This window comes from Camelus ferus, chromosome 5 (assembly GCF_009834535.1).
Source record: "Camelus ferus isolate YT-003-E chromosome 5, BCGSAC_Cfer_1.0, whole genome shotgun sequence".
Lineage (NCBI taxonomy): Eukaryota > Metazoa > Chordata > Mammalia > Artiodactyla > Camelidae > Camelus > Camelus ferus.
This window is the reverse complement of record NC_045700.1, coordinates 94,059,960-94,074,522: the sequence shown is the minus strand read 5'-3', so window position 1 is coordinate 94,074,522 and position 14,563 is coordinate 94,059,960. Positions and strand designations below refer to the sequence as shown.

At 51.3% G+C, this 14,563-nt stretch overlaps 1 long non-coding RNA gene across 1 annotated transcript; it reads left to right on the top strand.

Annotated features, from left to right (window-relative positions):
• The first annotated feature begins 8,506 nt into the window (after positions 1-8,506).
• On the top strand, positions 8,507-10,519 carry LOC116663821. The gene is made up of 3 exons (XR_004320184.1): positions 8,507-8,624; positions 10,128-10,196; positions 10,315-10,519. It is a non-coding gene; the product is annotated as an uncharacterized LOC116663821 (long non-coding RNA).
• Positions 10,520-14,563: the final 4,044 nt, after the last annotated feature.

The window sequence follows — 14,563 nt, the reverse complement described above, 5'->3', positions numbered from 1 at the left end:
CAAGAAATAGCGGCTTTATTCAGAAATCCAACAGACTGAGAAGATGGGGGACTAGTGTCCCAAAGAACCAAATCACTGGAGTCACAATTCAGGCTTCTTTTATACTACAAGGGGAGAGGGTGAGGTTGGTAGCTGCAAACTTCTTGGTGCGGGAGCCCTTTGTTCTTGCAGCTGTCCACGTTCAGGTCATGATATTCGTGTAAACCCCCAGCAAGAAATGTTATTCTCTGTTCTGCAACTTTTTATCTCTCTTTGAGTGGGAAAGTGTTCTACCCTCACAGGTCAGAGCCTTGAGAACGGGCTCTCTTGGAGATTCCAGGCTCCAGGCAACATTCTTTTAGACACAGGCACAGAACGAGGATGACTGGGCGCAGGAAACAGCGCACAGGGGAGGAGCTAAAGGAACAGACCTAATGCGGAGTCAGGCTTGTTCTTCTCTGTCGCGGGACCAGAAATGCACCCAGCACCCTGGACTCTCCTCACCTCTGAGAGACCCAGCGCATCTCCAGGAAGGGGTCACGGTACCTATTTTTGGTCGTACAATACATTCAACCAAAGACTGACTCTAAGAGACTCATTAAACAAAATGACTCGGAAAAGTGAAAAGGTCAAAAGCATGTATCAGTCATTAAGCAAGATGAAAGGAGGGTGGCACTAGTCGCACCGAAGGCATTGCTTGGTCGCTTTATACTAATTAGACACAAATTCCAAGATGAAGACCCCATAGTCACGAGCCTTCACTGCTTCGTGACATAGCACTGAATTATATAGACACAGTTGACATACGAGAACTTAACCCACCATTTTCATTTGTCGAAAGACAAGGAAAAACCAATACACAGTCACTCGGATGATGGGCAAGAGGCTTGAGGGGGTGGTCCTGAGGGGGCCAGGCTCCTCTGCTTCACCTGCGATCAAACTAGACGGATTTGACAGCTTTCCTACAGACCAGTGTGACCTGGACCAATTTCCCTTTTCTGTCTTTGGTTTCCAACAATCTGCCTCCAAGTGATTTTATAAAGAAAGGAGCAAGGAAAGACTTGTAATGTACCTAACCAAAGATTTTAACAGTAATAATAACAAGAAGAAGAACTGAGGTCAAATCTGCTAAAACCTAAATGCCTCCAATGGTTTTAGACTGGAAAGGCACTGCGTGAGAACCAGAGAGGCCTTGTTTCTCATGATCCCATTGACCTGCTCATGTGAGACTCAGGTAAGTCCCTGAACAGCTCCTCACTCCACCGTAAATAACAATTATGGAAAGGGTACCAGCTGTCACTCTCGATTACTTACTAACACAGCAGACACTGTGCTAGTTACCTCCTGAGGCCCCTGGGGGCAATCTCAGACGGTGAGCACTGCTATTATGCTGATCTTACAGATAAGGAAATGAACTCTCAGAGACAGTGAGTCCTTTGCCCAAAGCCATGGCGAAGCCGGGGTTCAAACCAAGACTGTCATGTTCCAGTGTCCACACAATTGTTACCAGACTACGTGATTTCCCAGGGGAAGGAGGCACTTGAGTTAACATCCCTCCAGCTGTAAGAATTTCTTTCTACCCACCCACGCAACTACCATCTCATCCATCCATCCACCCACCAATCCATCTGTCCACCTACCCATTCATTCATCCATCCACCCACCCCTCTAGCTATACCCATCTGCCCCCCCACCCACCCACTTACCCATCCACCCACTCATCCAACTGTCCATCCACCCCTCCATCTGTTCATCTGCCCAACCATTCATTCATTTATTCTCCCACCTGCTGGCCTGAAGAATTTTACTTATGGATAACTTATTGAACCATCCTTCCAGCCAGAGAAGCCACTCACAGTGCATGTCCTACTGCCGTTTGGTCACTGACGATATCTTTGTACCCAAAGAACAGTACTGCATGACTCCATTAGTGATACCAACAACTCGGAATTTGAGATGATGGAAAACTGGCCATAGAAACAAACAAACAAACATAAAATCCAACCAGGCAAGAAACACAAGAGCTAATACTTGGTGGACTGAGGAGCAGAGGGAACTGTAACATTTTCTAGTACAGATAGTTTGGGAACTGGCCGTGCCTTCAGGTGTGTTCCATGTCTGAACATTTTTTAAATTTAAGGATTAGATTGGTAAAAACACCAAATGCAGTTTGAAAAAACAAATAAAAATTGTTAGCATCCTCGCCAATATTTACTGCAGATATTTACAAGCACGTGTCCTTCTCTCTGTCCTGCACGAGATGCTCGGGGGAACCCCAAAGTAAAAGGCACACAGCACCTGTGTTGGAAGAGGCTTCACTTCTTGGGGAGGAGATAAAGACTTATCTTCGGCATGAAAAGATGGCGAGGACGGATGTGAAGATGTGGATCGGGCGTCAAGGGCAGGGAAGTTTACAAGCCAAGAAGGCGGCGGTCCTGGGTCTTCAAGGAAGGGAGGAACCGCCTTCCGTGGGGATGAGCAGCCTTGAGGTTTAGCCTTGCTGGTCACTCCGAGGAAAGCCTGGTTCCCGAAGGGGCTGGGCCCTCCAGCCCCGCCCGGCGCCATCCCTGCCAGCCTCCTCCTCACCCACAGCAGTAGGGACAGAGGCCTGGGGAGCGACCCCCAGCAGGGTCCCTGTCACCACACTTTCAGCCTTCAGGGCACCCACCGCATCCTCATCTGGTGAAGCGGAGCCCTGGCCTGGGAGCGGCCGACAGCTGCCCCCACCGGGGCCCAGTGCTCAGGCGGAGCCCGGCGTCTCCGCTCCACGCCCTGGGCTGCAGTGGGCGTTTGCTGCGAGCCTAGGGCACCTGGTTTTCAGCCCCTCGCCGAGGTACCGTCACATCCCGCTCAAAGAGCGCCTGGAGCTCATGGTAATACTCTCGCCTTCTCTGGCAGACATTTTTTCAGTCTTCTCACGGCGGATGAGCACTATCAGAGCGTGTGGTTAGATGCCCCCCCGGCAGCTCAGAGACCGATTCCTTTAAGAGCTGGAGTCTTGACGACCTCAAACTGGGACCCCGGGCTGGACACACACTGGCCATTAGAGGACATACTATAGATGTGTGTGTGTGTGTGTGTGTGTGTGTGTGTGTGTGTGTGTGTGTGTGTGTGTGTGTGTGTGTGTGTGTGTTTAATAACAGCTCTGCTGAGATTTACATGTCACACAATTCATCCATTTAAAGTGTACAGTTAAATGTCTTAGCAGATTTACCAATAAGTACAACCATGACCACAGTTAATTTTAGAACATTTTCATCATCTCTAAAAGGAATCCTGCACTCTTTAGCTATCAGCACCCCGACCCCCTGTCCCGCCAGCCCTTAACAACCACTAATCTACCTTCTTTCTCTGTAGGTTTGCCCCTTCTCGAAGTTTTATGCAAATGGAATCACATAATGTGTCGTTTTATTCTTCACTGGCTTCTTTGAGCATGTTTTCAAGGTTCATCGATGGAGTAGCACGGGTCGGTACCTAGTCCTTTCCGTGGCTGAATAGCATCCCATTGTGTGGACAGACCACATTTTGCTTACCCATTTATCAACGGATAGGCATGTGGGACTTCTCCACCTTTGGCCATTAGGAGTAATGCTGCTATAAAATTAACATACAAGTTTTTGTATGAACATATGTTTTCATTTCTCTTGAATATATACCCAGAAGTGGAATTGCTGGGTCACATGGGAACTCTGTTTCACCTTTTGAGCTATTACTATGTTTATCTAACCTTGTATTCCAAAGTAGCTGCACCATTTTACATTCCCGCCAGCAGTCTGTGAGGGTTCTGGTTTCCACACAGCCTTGGCGATGCTGGTTATTGTCTGATACACAGATACGTGTTGAGAGATGCGGTTGGGAGGATATGAGAAGTAAGTTCAGACTCTAAGGTGGGGCATCATTCCCCAGGATTCCTAGGCTTCCGTGCAGACCCAGCTGGGCCGCGTGAGAGTGACAGCTTACCAACTTCCTGCTGTGTGTCGGTCCCCATCTTGAGGTTGTGCCAGACTTTGCTCATCTTCCCCATCCCTCATTTTCTGACGCCTCCTCATCTTCTTTCCGTGGATCTCATTTCACACTTCAAGGCTTCTTGCTTTTGAAACCTCCTATTGCGTACGCAGGCGTGGGGCAGCCCTGACATGGTCCCCACTGACACACTAAGGACACGGGCAGAGCAGACACACAGGAGGAGCACACAGCTCCACCCCATTAACCAGCCGGGGGGTCTCCCCGCCTGACCCATGCCACCCCAACCCCCGTGCCACATACATGACCTTCATGGAAAATGAACAAGCAATACTGAAAATCAGCAAATGTTCTCATCTGAACAGGCAACAAACGACAGCTCTGTACCAGGATGGCGTCCGAGAAGACACAGGAAGAGTGAAAAGTGGAAGTCACGGGGACCTACTGATGAGCACAGGGGAGGGGCTCCATCCACCCCGATGTCAGCCTGCGGGGGGAGGGCGGTGGGCCCTCTCAGAATCAGGTACCTATCCCGTTTTAGCCCACCCGGTGGAAATCAGCAGAGATTGCTGAATGAATTATTTTGCAAAAGGAATTCAAACTTTCACGCCATTAGTATCAACTCAAACTGTGGGTCATGTTTCCGCTCTTAAAAACCATTACCACTGGTAAAATTGTCTTGAGTCATCGTTTTATAATTGACCTGTGGTTCGATTAGTCCCTTTGCATTGACAAAACTTACAAAGGAACGTTGTCTGGCGTCCTCGTCTGTGGTCCCGCAGCGACCGAGGCCACCTGCCACAAAGCTGCACTAAGGAAAGTGAGGAATCTGGAAACAAAGAAATGGTCTTAATCCATGAGAACATTTTGCCACAGCTTTTCCCAAGGACTATCCTTCAGAGTGGTAATACCATGGGGCGCTAGTAGGTGTTAAATAACAAAGGAGCCCTGTGCTCAGACAAGCCTATAAATCACCAATTAAACCCAGTTTAAATAGGTTTATTTACTGCAGCATTTTGGGGGGTCGTTTTTAATACTGCAATGTGAATTACGAGTCTCTGGGAGGAGAATATAAAACACGATATTTTCTAAACTCGTGTGACCACAAAGCCAGTGTTTTAAAGCACACCGGGGGACTGTGTTTCCACGCAGCACACTTCACCCCTGTGTCATGTACCAGGATGCAGAGACCAGGGATGACCAGAGCTCATGACACTTTCCAAGTGAAAGGCTGGGCGGCCGTCCTCTGTGGGCGTAAATCCCAACTCAGCTCTTGTTTTCTCCCTCTGTAATCAGATCACATAACCTGCATCACACATTGTTTAGAGAAAACTGACTCACTGATTCTGTAAACTTCATATGGCACATTGAACTAATACATTTTCTGTTTGTTTCAGATATCAAGTTTCATAAGGAAACATGTTTTGGTTTTTTTTCCCCAACATGAATTTTAGGGTATTCCCCCCCACCCTGGGGTTTCTGCAGGACCACTCACAGAGTGGGAACGCTGGAAAGTGACATCGGAACCCAGCGTGCCCAGGCATGTGGCCACCATGTGGCCACTGGGTGTCGTTCCGGGGAAGGCATGATGGTCAACTGTTGACACACGAGAGAGGCTTCATTTTCCTTAGTGGAGAACAGGAGGTAACTCTGTGATCACCACACTAATAGCCAGTGAGTATCTCAACGCTGATGGCCACACGGCCACGTTGGACTAACTCCAGTGGCTCCAGCCTGTCAACAGTGCTTCCATTTTGATCAAGGCAGAGAATTCCACGTGAAGAATCGTGGGCTTTTGTGAAATGGATGAAATTGGTGGATGATACAAAACAGGGAAGAAAATTTAATAAAACACATGGCTGTGTGAGTTTTCTGGGGCTCCCTTAATAAAGGACTGCAAACTGGGTGGCTTAAAACAACCGAAATGTATTCTCTCACCTTTCTGGAGGCCAGAAATCCAAAATCAAGGTGTTGACAGGGCCACGCTCCATGTGAAGGCTGTCGGGGAGGCCCCTTCCTGCCTCTACTTAGCTCCTGGCGGTTCTCTTTTCTTATAAGAACACCAGTCATTGGATGGGGGCCACCCTTCCCCAGTGTGACCTTGTTGTAACTTAATTATATCTGCAGAGACCCTCTTTCCACATCAGTTGATGGTCACAGGTGCAGGGGGTTAGGGTTTGGAGCAATCTTTGGTGGGGACATAATTCAACTCGGTACATCGACCAGGATAAAGCCTCTAAAACCTTGAGAACTAGAGCAAAAGAGTAAATATGCAGAAAGAAAGTATCTTTAAAAATTTGCCCCTGGGTTCAAAAATGCATCTAAGCATGTGTACAGCCAAAAAGATTTGACTGGGAGAAACACGTATGTGAAGAAATCTTAGACGTTTTAGTCGACTGCAGAGTTCCTTGGAGTTGAGTCTGCCGTCGTGCCGGTTGACATGCCATCGGAACATGAGCGGGGAGCCCAGATCAAAGGCCGTGGCCCCCTCGGTCCCACCCCAGAAAGTGCAAACCCTAAGTGCCAGGTTTAGTTGCAAACACCAGACCTCAAGAAGGACACTGGCAGGCAGGAGGGCATTCAGGGCCATCTCGGGTAAGTCCAAATCCCATGATGTTCGTGATGATGTGGGAAAAGACTTCAGAACAAGAGAAGCATACCTGAAGGGCAGACAGGTAAGGCAGACTTTCATCAACCAAAATGGGGTTGGGGATTGATATTCCAACAATCCACTTTTGGTACCTGTGGCTGCTGGGAAATTCAGCTGAATCTTGTTAAAACCAACCCCTCAAGGGCTGGATCCCCAAGGCTCAGTGCTGCAAAGGCGGCTGAAAAACTCAGACCACCCTCCTGTCAGCCTGATAGGGTCCAGGAAAGGGGGAGGGCGGGTGCTCAGGTAGGGATGCGGGCGGCGGGCGGGAGGATTTCCAGCTGTGCCCCCACAGATTACCAGGTGCCTCACAGTCCTGCCAACTGTGCAGATTTCCGAATATGCTCATACAGTCACACACAACATATGTACGTTACATCTGCCTAAAGATTATCATCACTCTCTTATCTGCTTTGTACATTAGGATTTGGGATATTTTAGTTTGCTGCTTAAAGTTTAAAAAATGAAGAGAAATGGACAATTCGAACCCTATGAAACATAGTAGGGGGCTAAATACATGATGGGAAAAAAAATGAGTGGAGGCAAGAGTGAGCCAGGAGAGTCAAAGAGTCCCTCCCTCCACAGACCGGAAGCAGCCTAGGCGGGCTGAAGATTTGGACTAAAAAGAAAACATGTGGGTTGAATCTCTGGGTTCATGTAGGACCTGCCCGTGGTCACCCGAGGTGGAAACATCCCCTCCAGTGACCTCTGGCTTAGCCACCTGGACACACAGGAAGTGGGCACAGGACGGTCACCGACAGGAAGGCAGCTGGCCAGGTTTACTCACTTCCTCCCAAGTAAGGTGTCCCTGGCTGGGCTGCGGGGCATGTAAGGCAGGGAATTTATAGTCACATGTTCTCCTGTTTTAACGTTCTCATTTCCTTGACCCTCTTGCTGTCTTTTTTAATTGCCTGGCCCTTCCCCTTTCATAGCATCTCTCCCAGGCAGAGGCACCAGAGCTTCCACCTCCACCAGGCATCCAGGAGCCTCGGCCAAGAATCAGCTGCTGAGCTGCTTCTGTGGGCCCGAGGGGCTCTCCTAGGCAGACACCGTCAGGCAGCAGGTCCATTTTGCTTCCCCCAGTTCATATTTACATTGCCTTTGGGTCAGAGTGTAACAGGGAAGAACAAATCTGACTCCATATTGGATCTGCTCCTTTGGCGCTAACCCTGTGCTCTGTTTCCCGGGCTCAGTCACACTGGTTCTTCACCTTTTGTAAAGGAATGCTGCCTAGAGCCTGAAACACCTGGGAGAGCCCAGTATCGAGCTCCGACCTGTAACACTTCCCCGTTCATACAGAGATAAAAGGTTGCAGAGCAGGGAATAACACTTGTCTTGTTGGAGGTTTACAGGAACGCCATGACCTGACCTACGGGGACAGCTGCAGGAACAAAGGATTCCAACACCAGGAAGTTTACAACAACCAACCACACCCCCTCCCCTTTTAGTATAAAAGGAGCCTGAATGCTGCCCTGGGGAAGACGGGTCTCCAGGACGCCAGTCTGCCATCATCTGGGTCTGCTGACCTTCTGAATGAAGTCGCCGTTCCTTGCCCCAACAACTCACCTCTCGATTTATTGGCCTGTCATGTGGCGAGCAGAATGAGTTTGGACTCGGTAACAGTGGGGGGAGAGATAATGTCCATGACCCTTGAGTTGAGAAGAAACAGACCCAGCCCTTGCCTGGGCAGATGCCCTAAATCGCCAAGGGCCTTCCCACAGGCCACAACGTGCCTTGGCCTGAAGCGCTCAGGCCCCTTGTCCCAGCAGCCCGGCTCCTGCCAACAACCTGGCAGGGCCCTCGGGACAAGGGCACTTTGTGATGATCTGTCCTGTATGGCTGGCTGCTGCTTCTCCTGAGGTCAGGCTGGATTCAAATGCTAGGCTGCCTGTCCACAGTGCTCATGCAAGGAGAGCACGTTTGTGGGCGTCCCTGCATCGTCCGGCCCCCACCTCGGTGAGGCATTAGTGCTTGGGATCCGGACCCTGCAGACCACCCCCATCACACGCAAGCGGCATGACTGTCCCAGACGGTGAGTCGGTTTGCCCGGTGAACCCACACCACTTGCTTCCCTGCCCATGGCCCCCGGCCTGGGAGTCCTCGATGCTTCGATTGGATTCTCTCTTAGGGTCAGTGCACTGGACAAAGACTCGGTGAGGCGAAGTAATCGCCCTGGGCCTGAGCATCCTTAATCTCAGGGGCTGAGGCTGCCAGCTGAATCACGAGTGATTCCAAGAGGAAGCTCCAGAGAGCAGAGCCTGGTCTCAGGGACAGCCAGGCACGAGGGGCCGTGCCACCCAGAGAGGTGGAGGGAGGCCCCGGTCCCGCTGGCACCAACTCCTGTGGACCCAGCTAGACGTGTCTAGATGCTGGTTCTCTGAGACTTGCGTCCTTCCAATCGTCCTGCGCTTTGAGTCCCAAGGAGCCTGCGCTGGAACGCTGACCTCCTTGGGCTGCAGTCCTGGCCCTTTGGAGAGGATCAGTTTGAGAAGAGGGTGGGCTAACATAGCCCGGGCAGTGTCTGGAGCAGAGCCGGCTCTCGGTAGCCGTCATGCCTGCCTCCCATCCCAGGGGTCAGCACGCTGGTCTCTGTTGAGGGCAGACAGTAGATACCTCGGGCTTTGCGGGCCCCATGGTCTCTGTCACATGGGTCCTGCTCTGCCATTGCAGCCTGAGGGCAGTCATGGACAGTTTGTAAGCAAACAGGCATGGCTGTGTCCCAGTAGAACTTTATTTATAAAAACAAGGGATGGGGCCAGAGTTGTCCGGGGGCTGTGATTTACTGACTTTAATTTAGTTCTCCACCTGCCCCTGAACTGGGCATTTTCCCCTTACCCTTCTAGCCAGCGTCCTGCGGTGCTGCCTAAATACCCTCCTGGTGGGCACAGTGTCTGTGGGGCAGGGAGGGCCGCCAGACCACACGCAGGCTGCCCAGTTAAAATTAAATTTCAGGGAAGCAACCACGAATTTGTTGCAGTGTAAATATAGCCCACATATGCCACGGGATATACTCACACTAAGAAAGAAATTGTTGTTTATCTGAATTTAAATTTGACTAGACACCCTCTATTTTTGTTTGCGGAACCTACCCGCCCCAGGTGCTTGAACTGTGGGCTCGGGAGGCAGCATGCCACCAGCGTGAGTGTGGGTGCCCAAAGCTTCCATCCCGCAGAGCCTCAGCTCAGATTTAACAGGACTGGAAGCGGGAAGGGAGAAGCAGCCGTGTGGGAGGGCAGAGCTGGGCCTCCGGCTCCTGTGACTCCATGGACAGCAGCCTGGGGACGTGCGCCAGCCGGGCAGGCGGAGCGCAAAGCCTCAGATGACCCCGGGAACCCCGCCGTTGCCCTGCCCTAGACTGGAACAGAGACCCTTCCGGCCAGATTCAGTCTCCAGCAGCAGTTTCTGATGCCACAGGTTCTCATCTCACTGACACAACCACCCATTTGTCCTAACAACTTTACCCTTTCGCTTTTTGAAAGAAAAAAAATAAAATGTCACGGACACGCTCATCCTTTATCCCATTCTTCTCCGTTAGGGTTCAACCTAAGTGTTTCAGTGGGCTGTGCTCGTGGGTAAAAGTGTGCTGTCTGAAACCGAAGGCATGGTGAGTATGTGAAGAGGTAGATTTCATGGGCGATGATACATTTCATAAGGGGAAGCTAACTTCCTCACTGCTGGGATGACACTGTCTGGCAGGGGCTATTATTATTTCTGTTTTCCAGGTGGGGAAGCTGAAGCCCTGGGAAGTCAACGACCATGAACAGGTGGACACGGTCAGAGGGGGAGGCGGGACTGAGACTCGAGGGAGCTGACACCTGAGCACAGTGAAGACATGCTACACCCTCAAAAAATTACCTAAATATGTTTATATTTGTCAATATCCTGTTCCCAACAGCTTGTTTTAACCATGGTATTTGCTTCTTTTTGATTTTGATAGAAAAATTGTTAAATGTAAAGGGAAAAAAATACCAACAAAATATAGTAACTTATAACTTTGTGGTTTATGACTTTTTTACTTTCATTGCTTTCCAGAGTGTTTTCTAGGTACGGGGATATGTGCATGTGTGCGTGTGTGTGTGTGTGTAAACCTTTAATGTGTACATTTTACAAAGCTGAGACACCCCCTCTTACTTTCTGAAATGCTGCCTGGAGGTCCTGCTCCCATCAAGGGCCAGCACATGTGGATACACAGGTGCATGAAACTGACAGCACCAGGAGCGCAGGGAAGGTCTGGAAATCCTGACACCAGGCAGTATTTACACGCACTGGCAACTAAGAGCAGTGGAAACCCATCTGCCCACCCGCTGCCTGGATCCCACCGGCTCCAGGAGCTGCAGCGTCGGCAGGTGTGGGAGGAGCAGGAAGGGGGACCAGAGGACCCGCTGAAGTTGTACAGGCGCAGCCCCGCTCCCTTCCTCCTCAGGCCCCTGCTCTGGCCCAGCAGCGTCCCGTCGTGGTGGGATGCAGAGAGACCGACGCTCCTGTCCCCAGGGCTCTGTTTCCCTCTGCTCTGAGGCCTCCCTGACCATGATGATAAGAAGCAGGTGCCATCTTTGGCTCCCTCCCCAACACCTCTGCCAGGACGCGGGCTGGGTGCCTGAGCCGCCTGCCCAGTGGGTCCACTGACCCTCACACCCTCCTTCTCAAGGGGGACTCACGGAAGGGACTCCAGACCACAGCAACACGGGGCATGGGACCAGCGCCCACAGAAGTGCTGATTCCTGCGCCTTTCATTCCGGAAGCCGTCGTTCACTGGTGTCAAGTTGAAGGTGGATCCTAGGACAAGCGTGGTGGTGGGAAGGGTGGGGTGGGAGCAGAGAGGGGAGTGGAAAAGCTGTGACTATTACTCGTGTGGCTAGACCAAGTGATGCAAAACAGGGTGCTGCCAAAGGGTAGGGACGTTGGGGGCTGCGCCTTCATCGTCCATTCATGCCCTCCCACCACCAGTCAGCTGTCACTCACCTGCCCTGAGTGCACTCAGGGCTTTGAGTGAGCTGGGGGTGGGGGGTGTGGACCCGCTCCCAGGGTCAGAGGGACCCTCACTGAGGGAGCCTGAGCAGGTGGGTGCCAGCGGAGAGAGGGGCCCCAGAGATGCCCCAGGTGGGAGCAGGTGGCTGAGGCTTGAATCCCGCCCGGAGACTTGCCAGGGGGGAAACCACAGCAAGTCCCTTAAACCCTCGAGGCGCCGGCCGCGGCCCGCGGAGGCAGGAGCGGCGAACCTCAAGCCCTGTTTGTCTCTTTCTGTGTCCCGTCTCCCCAAAGCTTTGGTTTCTCTCCCTATTTTTTTATCCACATTTTCTGCATTGAAGATTTCCTCTTGCTTTTCCTTAAATCCTACTTCAGGGCTGAGAAAACAGTTTTCCCCGAGCACACAGCCACCAGCAATCAGGTCCATCCAGATCAGAAAACCCAAGCCCAACAGCCTGGCTTCTGTCCCACCTCCACCTCCACAGACACCCACTTCTGGGGCCCACGGAGCAACAGGGACAGTCACCAGATCTCCCAAAGCCAAGCATCCTAGGGAAGCCCTCTCCTAATGCAGGCAGGAATTCGGGGCTGAATGCCTGCACCGCTCCTTCCCAGGGACAGAGCTGCAGAGCCCTCGGGGGTCCCTGGGACCCTCCCCCAGAGAGGAAGAGAAGCCGCCTTTCTGCGCAGGCCTCTCCCTGACCTACCTCCTCTGGCGCTGAACACAGAGATGCTTTCCTCGCGCTGCTGCTTCCTTCTCCTGCACAACGTGTTTTTTGAAACCAGCATTTACTCTTTCTGATAGGATCCTGAAAGATGAGGGAACCGTGGAGACGGTGAAACTTGTCGGGGTGGGGAAGCCGCGGGGCCGCCGACGTGCTGACTGTACAATCCATCTCCATATCGCTTACTCCATAGACAGAGTCTGGAACAAATTGCAATATTTAATGCACAATTATGGTTTTCAATAAATTGTTCCCAGATGGCTCGGGGGAACAGCATTAAGCAGAAAACAAGGAATAATCAGATTTTAATGAATGTTTGTTTCTTTTGCCTTGTTTCCTTCGTAAATCTAGTGGAATGTAGGGTTCAAGAGGGTATCAGCTGCAGGGCCGTGTGCAGATACATGCTAAGGCATTAAACACACCTGCGTGTTTAATACACGTAAATGCATGTGTAATGAGTATACGGGACAAGAGTGGTACGTAGGCGTATGTATTTCATTTATTCAGCATGTATTGTGTACTAGGCATTGTGCTCAGTTACACATGTATCATCATATTCCTCACAATTCTGCCAGAAAGATATCATTCCCATTTTAAAAATGAAAATGTTGAGAACTTAAATTACTTGTCCAAGGTCATCTTGTTATGGGAAAATGTGTTACAGCTCCATATTGTGATAGCAACCTGGATGCAGGCAAGAGACCACGCAGCACTTGGAGACTTGGAGAACTCAGGTTTACTACGCCAGCAGGCCCAGAAGCGTTAATACGACAAGCTCTGGACCTCAGCTGTAGGTTTACACTGGTTTTTATAGGCTGCCAGTTTACACTTCGCAACATCATATGCAAATGAGGTATAACGAAAGTTGACTAATTAGGAACAAGCTTTGTAGAAATGGCCTGATCAGGAGGGAGAGAAATAACCAATCAGGAGTGAGCTCCATGCAAATGAAGTACTACAACTGGACCAATCAGAAGTTAGGGAAATGGACCAATCAGGAGTGAGAGAAATAACCAATCAGGAGTGAAGAAAATAACCAATCAGAAGTGAGCTCAGGGAACCAATAGAATTTTAGGGGTAAGTAAGCTGTTTCAGAGGCAAAAAGGGAGATAAAGCCTCTGGGCCAGAGAACTGGATGGTGCTTGCAGGAGAGTAGTGGCCCTGCCGGTCTTTTTATGGGCTCCCCACCACAACCTGAACCCTGATAGAGGTAGTAAGTAGACACCCCTCCACGTGGCCCACAGGCACACCACCTGTGCATAACACGATGAAGCTATCAGAGGGTCAGGCAGACTGATGCTAGACTCCAGGCAAATGCACCATCGGAGAGAAGGTACCAGGCAGGGTCTCAGCCCACCAGGCTGTGCACGGGCTCGGACCTCTGACTCAGGTGCTGGGACCCTCCTGCTCCCCGGCCTCCATGTGGCTGGTCCGCTTATCACTGGCTGGGCTTGAATGTCACATCCTAAGAGATGCTTCCCTGAGCCCCAGCCTAATCCCCCAACTTCTCTGTCAAACCAGCCTTTCCTGTTTTCTTCACTGCAGCTGCATCTCCAGTTAATCGTTGTCCGACTCCCCGTAAACACACTCCAGGGGGTCAGGGCCCTCAGGTGTCTTGTTTGTTGTTAAACCCGTGAAACCGACATACTTATTCCATAAATAAGTGGGGGCCACGTTGGTCTCTCCCCTGCTACCCACTGTATGTTTGAGGCGCTGGGGGCACAACCCATTGGCACCCCCCCAGTGGCCCCTTCGCCCCTGTGGTTGAGGCAGCACAAATTCAGGCCACGTCCACCCTCCTGCGTGGGTTTTGGGTCCCGCATTTGGGCACTCAGTGTTTTCCTCCCCCAGGAAACAGGCACACATGGAGTGAAATGCTGGCGGTGAAGACGTGTGCCAAGACGTGAAGGAAATCCTGCTTCTAATCAGCCCACGTGGAATCAGACAGAGGGGCTCCCACACAGACACACGCGCCCTCCCGGCTGAGAGCCGTGCTTGGCCCTCCGGCCTGCAGCACACAAGGGCCAGTGATCAAGCATCACGGACGTTCAGATGACACCTGCCAAACAGTCTGGGGTGAGGGGGGCGGTTCCCATGCCCCAAAACACTGAGCTTACTTCGGGGCTCGTGAGCCTCCTGAGGAGGGGTTTTCTACCAGTGACGCACATATAACATCTCTGGGTGCTGCACACTGTGCCAGACCCATGCTGTCTCCCCTGGTGTCTTTCAGCACCTGGAGGACAGGTCCTATGACAGTGGGTGGGGCAGAAAGAGCAGG